The sequence below is a fragment of the Xyrauchen texanus genome, chromosome 22 (genome assembly GCF_025860055.1).
Source record: "Xyrauchen texanus isolate HMW12.3.18 chromosome 22, RBS_HiC_50CHRs, whole genome shotgun sequence".
Lineage (NCBI taxonomy): Eukaryota > Metazoa > Chordata > Actinopteri > Cypriniformes > Catostomidae > Xyrauchen > Xyrauchen texanus.
In genome coordinates this window covers 9,058,225-9,070,979 of record NC_068297.1, presented here as the reverse complement: position 1 = coordinate 9,070,979, position 12,755 = coordinate 9,058,225, and the positions used below count along the sequence as shown (strand labels likewise).

General features: G+C 40.4%; 1 protein-coding gene across 4 annotated transcripts in view; it reads right to left on the bottom strand.

The window, feature by feature from the left end:
* LOC127662781 (forkhead box protein N3-like) overlaps positions 1 to 11,870 on the bottom strand; it is a 123,876-nt gene extending 112,006 nt beyond the window's left edge. Inside the window, exon 1 of one of the 4 annotated variants that reach the window (XM_052154119.1) lies at positions 11,681 to 11,870. The gene's annotated coding sequence lies outside the window, so the exon portion shown is untranslated. Of the gene's footprint in view, positions 1 to 9,924; positions 10,016 to 11,045; positions 11,171 to 11,680 lie in introns of those variants that run through there. The other 3 variants (XM_052154116.1, XM_052154117.1, XM_052154118.1) reach the window with 3 other exon arrangements.
* Positions 11,871 to 12,755: the final 885 nt, after the last annotated feature.

The following is a 12,755-nucleotide window of genomic DNA, read 5'->3' as shown; positions in this document are numbered from 1 at the left end:
AGGCGTGCAACAATCGATTATTAACTGCCACCGGTCGAAATCGGCCGATAATCATCTTATATCCGTGATTGGCGTTCGACCAATCGTGCCTAGATTTAGGGCTGATCTTTTTTGCAGCATGCAGGGAATCACACATACACTCCTTGATGCATGACTGAGTCGCTTCTGGAGGGTGAGTTGTTGGCAAATCTAAGCATTCACGAATTTAAACTTTCAGACATGATGTAATTCACATGAACATGCCATTTTATTTTTAAAATGTGTAAGAATTACACGTGTATGAATACTAAGTTGCGCATTTTCTAAAGTCATTACGTTAGTTATTCTGCTTCGCTGCACAGTGCGCAGGAAGAGGATAAAGAGGATGCTAACGGGTATAAAAACAATTTAAACAACAAAGAAACATGCAAATACAAATATGAGTACACGTGATGTGACGTGAGTTACACAATCAAATATTGTGTTGAGATTATAGAGATTATAGAGATTGTTTGAGCGATCATGAGCGCTTTTAGCTTTACTCTCTTCAACATGAGCTCTCCGGTGCTCTCAATATATTATCATCAGTCACTCATCTCAGCGCTATTCTGTGAGGATCCCAATTTAAATCAGATTAATGTTGGTCACAATACCACTAATAACAAATATAACTATTTAACCTTCAATAATGGCATTGTGTCTTCACGGATTTGATTAATAATTAGTTATTTGTGTTACAACAAGACGCCCAAGACGGTAAACAAATCATAGATATAAATGATTTCTCACTGGAGCAATTTTAGAGCTTGTAATGGATATATTTTTCTTATTTTTAAAGTATATCTTCTGTGTGTGATGCTCTCATGGTTTTTACTTGTTGCCAGTATGTCACAATGACCTTTTGATATTGACAACAGAACTATTCCTGTTTTCAATACAAATAAATGTTATCAATTCACAATTAATGTCATTTTAATGTAATTTTGGTAACACTTAATAAAAAGGTTTCATTTCTTTAACATAAGTTAATGCATTATGAATCATGAACAAACAATAAACAATATATTTTTACAGCATTTATTAATAATAATGTAGTTAATAAAAATACAATTGATCTGCCCTCTGACAAGAGATATTATATCATACACCTTAGGGAAGGTGTTGATGCAGAGGAATTCAAAAAGAGGAGGATGAGGAGGAAAAGGTGAAAAAGGAAAAAAGGAAATGCAAACTACTGGGCCATGTTATTTTCCCTCACATCACACTGTCCCTCCTCTGGTGTGGTCTGTTATGTTTCCCCCATCGGAGTTGTGTCCGTGCAAAGTGTCAGTCACCAAACCCTGTCCTCAAGCCAACTGTCAGATTCCTCGCCAACCTGACTACCACATGTGTTGCTTCCACATTTATAATTTTTTTTTTTAAATCGGATGTTTGTGAAAATAAACTGCTTGTGTGGAATCCACCGGACTGATAATTTCACTTGTTAAGCTGAAGACAGCAGAGGACCGGCTAATCGGAGTGGGAACGACTCCCAGAACTCTTAAGTTGTCTCCCAATCAAGACACGATACTCTTCTGGCTTTTCATTAAATCGAAACAAGCGTTACAATGTGTTGGCTCACTCGGAAGCACTGTAATTCAAGGGGTTAGGCTCATCAGTGCTGGCCCCTTCTCTGCGTCAGTAATAAGGCCTCAGGGCAGGCTCAGAGCATCCACGAGTCACTAACACTCCAACAACCCCTCTTCATTTGATGAGCTCATTCATAAAAGCTTAGGAGCTGGGACGCTGCTTTTGAAACGGTCACCCCTTTCCAGGATAAATGAACAATTATTGAGTGAAAACAGGTCAAGTGGACTAGGGGCACTCAGCTACGTAAAGATAAAGAGAAAAGTGTTATTGTGGAGAAGAGCAGAGAGCATAAGCATGAAAGCAGAGGTACACAGGCTGTTGCTCAGCGTCTATGGGAAGTGGTGGTGGCAGTGATTTGCACATTAGGAGGAAATGCAGCGCAGCTTTGAGGGAGCCACCAGCAAGAATTTTCACTTTGTAAATAAATAAAGAAGGCTGACAAAACCCCTCAATATTTGACGTGATAAAACACACCTATTCAAGTTTTTTTTTTTTTTTTTTTCGTAGTAAATTGATGCAGAGTCAGTGCCTAGATGTCAACAATGTTCCCAATTTGTTTTGACACTGAGAGGTGTCAGTCATTAACTGAAGATGCATTCTGCCCTGGGCTTGTGATTGGGCACAGGATGTGCATGTTTGTGTGTTTATGTGGTAAATACAGAAAATGATACAAGCCAGAATGTGAAGTGAAAGATGCTGAGAGTCACCCTGCTGTATGAAAGCCCCTGTATGAAAGCCCCGTAAAATACAGTTGTTGATATGCTCGACAGCAGGGCTGTGCTCTCCCTGACAGAACAAAAATGAAAGCAATATCAATGAAATATGACACTGATGATAGGCTGGGAGAGATGGAAATGACTTGATTCTCTAGAGTGTTCCGAATGAGAGCCTGTGAGGGTGTGTTCAAGCTGAACTCGGAGATGGTTTGCACTTGTCAGGTTTCTTAAACAATCAGGGCATCAGCTGCACTAATTCTCTGAAATGAGCAGAAAATTCAGCAGGTCAGTATGGAGCCCATCACAGAGATGCAGTACTTAGTGCAGTAAAAAGTGCTTGTAAAAGCTAAAATCTGATCCTAAAACAACTTCTTACTCTCTAAAAGAGCATTCACATGCACAACAAGCTGATAACACTCAAAAACCAGCTTATTAAAAAACTGATAATGTAAGAAACGTTGATGACATTCAGACATTTCATCTGAATATTCTCTGCTTTTGACATCGAAACGTAAATAGGCATATGCCAACGTAAACAGGCACAGCACATTGATAAGCTGGTAAGAATGTCAGTAAAGGTGTTTGAATGCAGTGTGAAATTGGGCTAATGGGCAAAAGCTGAACGAATCCTTCGTTTATGCTACTTGCAATGCTTGTTTTTTAATATGTTCGTTATGGAACAAAGAAGAAAAACATCATGTCCAAACTACACCCACAATTAGTTTTAACCAATCATCAATGCTCTTCAGCTAGCTCAGAGTTCTCCTAAGTCAAGAATTTCAGGAATGTGAGGACCTGGGTAGCTCAGCAAGTTAAGACGCTGACTACCACACCTGCAAGTTCGAATCCAGGGCATGCTGAGTGACTCCAGTCAGGCTTAATAAGCAACCAATTGGCCCGGTTGCTAGGGTGGGTAGAGTCACGTTGGGTTAACTTCCACGTGGTCACTATAATGTGGTTCTCGCTCTCGGTGGGGTATGTGGTGAGTTGTGTGTGGGTGCTGCATTAAATAGCATGAAGCCTCCATAAGCGCTAGGTCTCCCCAACAAGCCACGTGATAAGATGCACGGATTGACTGTCTCAGACGTGGAGGCAGCTGAGATTCGTCCTTCACTAGAGTCACTACGCCACCACAAGGACCTAAAGCACATTCCATGTGCATGCCAAATTGGGGAGAAAAAGGGAGAAAATCCACAAAAAGGAAAAAAAAAAAGTATCAGGAATGTGTACAAATCTGAGAAATATGACCAAACAAACATCTTAGCAGGACAAAAACGTGGGTGCATTTCACTACTAAACTAAAAGAAGCATGTTCATCCAGTAAATTTAAATTAGCATTAAGGCTTTGGATAAATGCTTCTGCCAAATGTAAATGAGCTAAATTAAAACAAATTCTCTGAACGCTCCCTCCTACATGACCTGGGGTAACTGTATCACATGTTATGTGAGTTTGAATGTCTGTCCGTGACCTTGCGCAGTTGTCACTCAGTGTAAGCAGGAATAGACTATGTCCACTGGCTGTGCAGCCTGAGTTCTAAATGCCCTTGATGCCTGCAGAATAGAGGACAATAGGATCAGTCTGAACAATGCAAGCCCTCTTAACAACACTGATCAACTAGCACCAAGACCTGTCTCCACTATCACTACACCACACACAAAGCCACCAGTGCCTCAACATAGACAAAAACTGTATATCTCCTCTCATGAAACTAGCAAACTTGCCGCCAATCAAACATCTATAAAATCTATAATCTCATTTTCAATCTGCATATCTCTACTTAAAACACAATGTTTCAAATGGATTTGGACATATGATTAAACCACATTATTTGTATTATTGAGTATATAGGGTCCTGATCCTCTTTTCTTCCTACCTGTCTTTAGTTGTGCCTGTTTCATGGGCCATTCTGACCCAGGTGTGAACTTAAAGGCGGTTTTACACGGGATGCGGTGGACGGCAGATTTCGCTTGAGATATTGTCGCTTTTCGTTTGTACAGGCGTTTTCCATTCACAAGAGCACCAGTAGAAGTGCAATAATGCTCCCTACTGCTTCAGCTGTTACTGCATCTACAGTATGAGGCGATTACTGTAAATATTGTAGTACGGTAGTTTTCATGTAAGTGATTATTCATAAAATGTTTTAGAAATATAAATATTGTTATAAGCTATTTTTGACATTAATGTAAAATTATAATATCAAGGATAAACAATGTAATTGTAAATATTGATGGCCTCTTGCCACCTGTCTCCACTTTTGATGAGTTCCGCATTTTATTTTTTTAATGACTAAAGAAACGGGCCGCATGTCATTAATTAAAATAGCTACAATTTAATACAAATGCACAAAATAACCCGTCTGGGCAATTGTATTTTCTGTTTTTAGTTGATGTTTCAGAGACCTGTTGCAGAAGAGAAAATTAAAGTATACAGTCCATGAACCATTTGTATACATGGCCTATTGCTTCGTCTATTTTCCAAACATAAGCTACATGTTTCTGTAGCCTATTTTCACCTGGTACACTGACTCGTCCATTCACAGCTTTCCATGAGGCTTTTTTCGCTCAAAGAAACGTTATATAGCCCAGGAAATTCAGCAACAGCTAGTATATTCGTCTCCATGTTGTTTATGACTACATAAAAGCTAAATGCTGTTTGATTGGTTGTGAATAAATTCAGTTCTGATTGGTCAATTACAAGCGGCAGTGGTGTGCCGTGGTGTGCGCCGCAAGCAGTTGTGCACAACAAAGCGGCAGGTTTCTCGGGAACTAGCTGGGAAAGCGGAGCCGCTTCAACTGCCGCCTCGGTTTTGACGCCCCTCGCTCATTGAAAATGAATAGGGAAAGCACTCCCGTGTAAAACTGCCCTAAGTCTCAATGAAACCCGAGAGTCTATTATTATATCACTGACAGCGGTGCGCTGAGACTATAATTCCAATACATTCGAGAGCAAGATGAGCACTCATGCTGGATATGAGTGGCCAGTAATTTTGGCATTGGCTATGCTCCACATTTTTCTCTGCTGGAGGCTCAAGTGTTTACATCAAATGTACAGTTATTTCTTCCCTCTTGTGCTACTATTGAGCCTTAAAAACAAGGAGCAACAGCAAAAGAGGGCATGCAATTGTCTGACTGAAGGGAGTGATAGGAAAAACTTAAGTCAATAGCTGGGTTTTCAACAAAATGCTTTGCATTTTTAATGCACATTTCTGAAAATTCAACTAAACAAAATGCTAAACATCTCGCATTTCAACTGTAAATGCGCATTATCTTGAGGGAGCCCACCTTTTTATCATGGAGCAGCTGAATGACCTCTTTGCTTTGGGGAGAATGTATTTGCTGTAATAAAGCAATTGTACAATATGATATTAAATGCTGCCAGGAGACATCGCAGAATAAGTGCAATAGCTCACATAATGAGGGCTCAAATGGCTATTCCCATTCGCAGACAGCCTCCATTACAGTACCTTTGAGCGCCTGTGCTCTAAACAGTTCTGGTGTATTGTGAGGACCCACTTTAACAATGATCTGTGGGTGAAGCACTTTTGGCTAACTGTGTGCCATGGTCGGGACTTTCGTTGAGCCAGTCACGTCAAGCTATACCATCTGACGAGTGCGTTGTCATCGCTCTTTACAAAAGGTCATGACACGTCATCGTTCAAGTGAACAAGCCATTTCCATCACTTTAATGCACATTTTAACTAATGCTAAACTCCTCCTAGTGCATTACATTTTATGGGCAATGTTGAGAGTTTATTCGCATAACAAGCGTTTCTATTCAGGATTTCGTATAGTTGGATGGAAACGCAGCTTATGTGGCCCCATTAATACTTGTCATTAAAATGCGACCCGTATCAGGATGTTGTCCACATTTGCAGTAAAAAGACAAGTGTTAACAAGTTTGTAATCAGAACGTGTTCTGATCTTCTTGTCCTGATCCCGAGGTAGTTGGTGACGCATTGTGATCAGATATCAGTATAATCTAAAAACAATCTAGCCATTATATCAGCATTCACAGGTTGATGTGTTATTTTCAAGTAAAACATGTGACATTCAAGGTCTTTAAATTTAGAGTAAACAATCTTAGTCCATAAAAATGCAGCAGTATCAGTGAAGATAGAGCTATAAAACTACCCATAAGAAATAATGGCATTAATTAAATTAGTTAATTCTTATTAGTTCTTGGCTTATGTAAGCATTAAAAGTGTGCATCAATTATTGAAGATATCACAGCATGTGGGTTATATTAGAACCAGTAGCATTTTTCTTACAAGTTGAAATGTATCTTCATTCTTCTCATAATACTTCGTAAAATATTATCCTACATATCTATAAATGATTTTTGAGGTCACACTGTTTCAAATGTATTTTATTTAGATTTTTATCTCTGATAAAAATCAGAAATAAAAATCTGAAACTTGTATTGCTTTGTTTACGTGTTTCCAGTCAGCATGGTGGCATCATCTCATGACGTAATCGAAAACTACTGTGCGGGGAAAAGAGATCCAATCAGTTGTCTGGACACAGAAGCTACTTGATGTGGACACATGTAAACATGCTGTGTTCTGATTAGGTTCTGATCCGATCTGCTTAATAGGATCATGGTGATTGCATGCTAATGTCATTTGAAAACTGGACCTTTGATTCAACTGGATAAAGTTAATTTAAATGAAACAAGAGGTATGGTATTCGCAATTTGTCTGTGCAGCTCTTCCTCCTTCAGTCAGAGCTCGGCAACCCACCACAAAGCCGTAAATGTGCTTCACAGAGGTACAGCCAAGTCTATCATTCATTAGGCTGCCACAATCATCACATGCATTCCAGACAGTTAATCACTACGATAGAGATAAAATAAAGAAGCTTGAAGGTCACCAGGGGATGAGAGCGATAGAGGAAATAGCATGGAGGGCTGAAGATGTATGTCCTCATTTTGATTGAGGACGTGATGCCCTCAGTCACATGCGACAGAACACCCGATGAGGAGATGCATTTTGACTGGAGACCTTTATCACAGACTCGCATAGTTTGCCATGTAACACATCACAAGGGAATGGCCCTGGAGAATTCAGCTGTATCGCAACTGAACATTTAATAGGAATAACTGAATCAACCCATTTCTTTATTCACTTTACTCTCATGAAGTAGAGCATTGAGTGAAACTGTGAATCCTAGCCATCATGCATATTTCCCCTTCTTTCCCATCAGGTGTTTTTTTGCATGTCTACTCCTATGATGTTTTTACATATTTCTCTGCCTCACCGAGCACTTGCCTCTGATTTGCTGTGCTGTTTAATGTTCATGAGGGGTGGTGCAAACTCGGTCCACTGACAAGCCACGGGTTGTGGTTACAAGATCTCACACAGACAAAAAAAGACGAGATGCACCGCTGAGAAGCCACACACTCCACCGCCTCAAAATAAAAAGCGCCTTGACCTCCTCGGCAGCCAACATCACCTCTCAACTGTGACGGACAGACAGCAACCCATTCTCTTCCCGTGGCCCCGTGTGCTTGAATAATACAGGCTCTCTGCACGCCCTTGGGCAACACTGGGAAACTTCTGATGCTTAATCACTCGAAATGCAAATGTGCCACATGAGAGATGAGGGTTTAAAGGGGTATTCTAAGTTTTGAAGGAGGACTCACTGTGCTGTGACTATAAAAGGACACGCTTAAACCCTCCTTTGAGAGCAGCTCAGACTGCACTGACAACCATATCGGAAATATAAGTCACTTTTTGGCCAGGAATTTATATGGCATTTAAATATGAATTAATTCAAAAGGGGTGTCTGTTGTATGGCAGGGCATACAGTTTCGCTCAGGGATATTATATCTTTCAAGAGGCACGATTTTGGCTTTGTTCATACGCCGGGATGACAACAGCAGTATGCACCAACTGAGGAGAAATTGTCTAGGCAACATGTATCAAATTTCATAAAGTTCAGAGAAAAGCGATTTCCATTCCCTCCCCAAAACCTCCTGCCAAAGATGAAACATCTAATCCACGACACATACTCTAACTTTAAAGAAAACAAGTGGCTGACACATTTCCTGCCAACAGGCCCTTTCTACAGATAACACAACACTCCCGTCAACAGGAAGCCCTTTCACCACCGGCTCTGCCTCCCTTTGGCAAGTTGCAGAAACAGCTTAAGCCAGTAAGCTGGTCTTAACTGGTCTCTGAGTGTGGTCAAGCTGGTCAATTGGCTTGTTTTAGAGAGGGTTTAGGCACCATGCTTGCAGACCAGTTAAACCAGCTGAGAACCAGCTTAGACCAGGATTTGTTCAACCATAAATGAAAACTAAGTCATCATTTGTACACTCTTATTTCATTTCAAACCTGTATGACTTTTTTAAGATATTTTGAAGAATGTTGAAGCTGCTCTTTTTAAAATAGAATAAAAGTGAATAGCCACTGAGGCTGTCAGTCTTATATTTATATGCACGAATTTAGCCTAAAATCTCTTTTTGTGTTCCACAGAAGAAAGTAAGTAATATGGGTTTGGATCAACATGAGGGTGAGTAAAGGATGACAGAATTTTCACTTTTGGGTGAACTATCCCTTTAAAAGGCATTTTCACGAAAACATTATTTCAACTCATCTCTAGTTTATAAAAAAGAAGTAGCTAAAGTCGCATCTATTGTAAGCAAACTATGAAAGTGAATTGGGCCAATCCATAAATGTTAAAATACACACTATTTCAAAAGTATAACCACAAGACGTAAACAATAAACATGATTTCTGTATGATAAATTCAGGGATTTACCAGAATTTCATCATAATGACAACAAAGTTGTAACATTGGATATAACTTTAAGCACATAAGGGTTAGTAAGCTATTTAATCCCACTAAAATCATGTTAACATGTGTAATGTATACTTTTTATACAGTGTGATTTTTAATATTTATGGACTGGCCCCCATTCACATCCCTTGTGAGTGCCTCACTGTAACAGTACAGTTTTTTTTTTATTTTTATTTATTTATTTTTTTTATAAAAAATATAACTATTTTGTGTGGTAATCAATGTTATGCCCCAAATGCAGTCGTTTGAGCTCAACTTGAATTGAACCCAGAACATTCCTATTAAGAACAGCAAACAATCTTAGGCTGGTTTAAGATGTTTTTTGAGCAGAGAACAGAGATAATCGGAAATGACAAGAAAGAGAACCAAACCCTTGGTCTGCCTTATGAGTCAGAGAGCCTGAGTCAAGGACCTTCAAATGCTCTTGGTCTGAGAGGCAGCTTTTTAATAGCCTCCACAATACTCCTGAAATCAATTAACGTGCAGCCGGTGGTATCAGCATTACACACAGCCTGCTATTACATCAGATGGCAGAAATAGCTCCTGCCAGCGTGGACGCAGCTTTGGCCAGACAAATGGACAATGCTATGCATCATCCAAGCACGGCAAGGGGGGCACATGCACACAAAAACACCCACACATGCCCTATAGGCACGGGTCAATGGTTTAGATTTGTTAAAAGCCTCCAGCCCTTGTACGCTCACTTGTGAATAGACTCAGGAAGTTTATACGAGTACATGAGCACTATTTCAGAATTGCATTGACATGCAATGGAAAGTTTGTAAAAAGCAAAACTCACGTTAAGTTAAGAGCGCATTTGAAGAGCAGTGAGCGAGAAGAAAACCTGAGGCAACCTTCATAAGGCAGGGGCTGTACTGTTTGAGCAGCTGCTAATAGGAGAACTGGCAGAAGAGAGAGACAGAGGGAGGGAGAGAAAGAGAGCAGACGCTTTCTGCAGGCTGCTGTGATGACATGCAGCCTTTTTTATTTTTTTTTAGTAAGGGGGCTTATCTTTGTCTCTATGGTAACTGTGTCTCTGGGTGGTTATTAGAAACCCTGAACTTCCTGTGCATCTGCAGGATCAGCCAATCGTGTGTCGTGTTTTCAAAAGGAGGTGATCACGAAGAGCGACCACATGAGGGGGACATGGAAACAGAAGGTCAGGGGGAAACTTGCAGTAGAGGGGGTAGAGAAATGCAAACTTGCAACATGGCACGACACTCCAATTCACATAAAATAACAAAAAGAACAAAAGTCTTAAATCCTACCAAATTAAGCCCCTATTTTCCCAACAGTCCACCAGCTTTTTTCCCAAAGGGACACTGCCATGAAGGTATTTTGTTGGGGGGTTTGGACGAAAATGGAAACTGGAAAGCACAAGCTCAGCATGTCAGATTCTAAGAAGAAACTTGCTATAGCAGTCATAGATTCCCAGACAAACAACTGCTAAAAGCTCCAAGCTCAGCAAAACACCTGAGTTACAAGAGTCCAGTTTTTATGACATTAAATCTTCAGACTGTGCCATGTGCTGACACATTAATGCACTTCAGTTCAAAGGACAACTTAATGCTCATGAATGCAAATGAGCAGAGAATGCAGATTAACAGTTGCAATGCAAGAAGCCAACTGGACAGAAAACAGAGCATGCATTTAGGGCAGGACTCACTTTCAGCTGTTGTGTATAGAAAAGAGTTGCAATTTAGCACTATCAGATTACAATGAGAAAGCTTGACATTCCCAGCTCAGAGAGCAAGCACGGGTGGGGTGAATGCAACTAGACACAGACCAACAGAAGAAGCCTACAAAAAGCATTTGACAATTTGCTTTTATCTTAGTGTTTATGCGAGTATCCACTGCGCGCGCATATCTAAGCACAGTGCTGCATACTTTCCCAGTAGTCTCCCTGTCTCCCTGACTTACGCGGTTGAGATCGTTTGGAGCGATGTGGCTCACTTCTCCCGTTCGTTCTCTCGTACGCTCTCCCACTGTTGCCTTGTTTTCCACCCAGCGAGCACATTCAAACTCTGTGGCTTCTTTATTTAACACTGCATGTGTTTACAAGTCTCAGAGCAAAGTTCCTCACGCTGAACTGTGGGTGCTGAACTTGAGAACATCAAATAAAAACAATAACGACCAGAACAGTGCCCTACCCCCTAAGGGTGAGATGTAAATTCATCTGCACTAAGAAAAACATCAACTGCTCTAAAAGCAGAAAGTGTTAGCGAGAGAAAGGGAAGGTAAATAGAAACATCCCAGAGGCACACTCAGCAAGTAGTCCTTCACACATAAGGATGGTCTAGACCTTTTTCTAGTACTGATTAGAACAGCAGTGGCTCACGTTCCTCAGTGACAAGAACGTGTCCTCTTTCCTGTCTGTGCTGTCACAATATTTCATCCGGTGTAAGTAGCACATGTCCCACACATAACTAGACTTACCGGCCTGGAGCTCCCTAGAAGCGTCTATTCCCCCGGAATGCTCTTGCACGCCGGCTGACTTCTGGCAGAACAGAAAGCCCCCCATTGATTATAGCCAGAATTAATAATCACACACAAACCTTTTAATCCAGATCGTCTCCCGATTGGCTGCCTCCGCATGAGCTCCAGATTTTTAAATCCGACTGGTTAATCCCAACATTTCTCTCTGATTCAGTGTTTCAGAAGTGACCACATTGGGCTCTAACATTCACTTTGCTTTTTTCTCTCCCTCTCTCTCTGCACTCTGTTCTGAGACCGCTCACTGAGCTCTGGAACTAAGGGAGCTTGATGAGGAGGGAAGCGCCTTACTGGGTCCTAGTGTATCCTGGGTTAACTGAAAGAATGTCATTGTTCCGTGTGTAACCCTGGGCTACACTACAGACGGCTGATAATAACTCCTGCACTGTGTCAGATTGAGTGCAGTGTTGTGTTGTGCCACAATTGTAGATGGACGGATATGGAGGGCTGTTGTTTTATATACATTTCCTGGGAAAAAAGCAAGCAATAACTTAGGAATTGCTCTAAGAATAATAACTGACAAGACACAAAGGATATGGGGTAGTATCTGTTTACTTGCAATGCCTGTTAATGCAGCATTACAAGAAAATGTCTGCACTGCAATACTAAGATATCATTTGATATGATGAATTCACAGTGTGCTCTAACTGCATTATATGTTACATTGGAAAAGTGAACGTGAAATCAAAATTGACCCCATTTAATGTTAAAAAAAATGTACACTGAACAGTTATTATGTACGATGTGTTAGTGACCATTATTTCAAAGTACATCGATTTTTGACTTCGTAATCTTTCATCAAAATGTTATAATTAAATTATAAGATGACATCACCAAGAGATGTTTCGCATATAACTTGTGTGCTACATTCCAAGAAATAAGGAATAAATATAAGTTATTATTCATTGAAAATCTTGCCATTTATCATTAATCTCAAATCTCATTCACATTTGGACGCGTACAAATATGGCGCACCAAGATGTGTCACGTCGGGTTTGACGTCAGCAATGTCAAACACTAGGGTTTTTTTGTAATTGATCGCACAAAGTTTGAATATGCAGAAATGCCATGACATTTGAGTGCCTTTTCCTTTGGTGCACCATGAGGAAAAATCTATTGGTTTGGAACGACATTAGG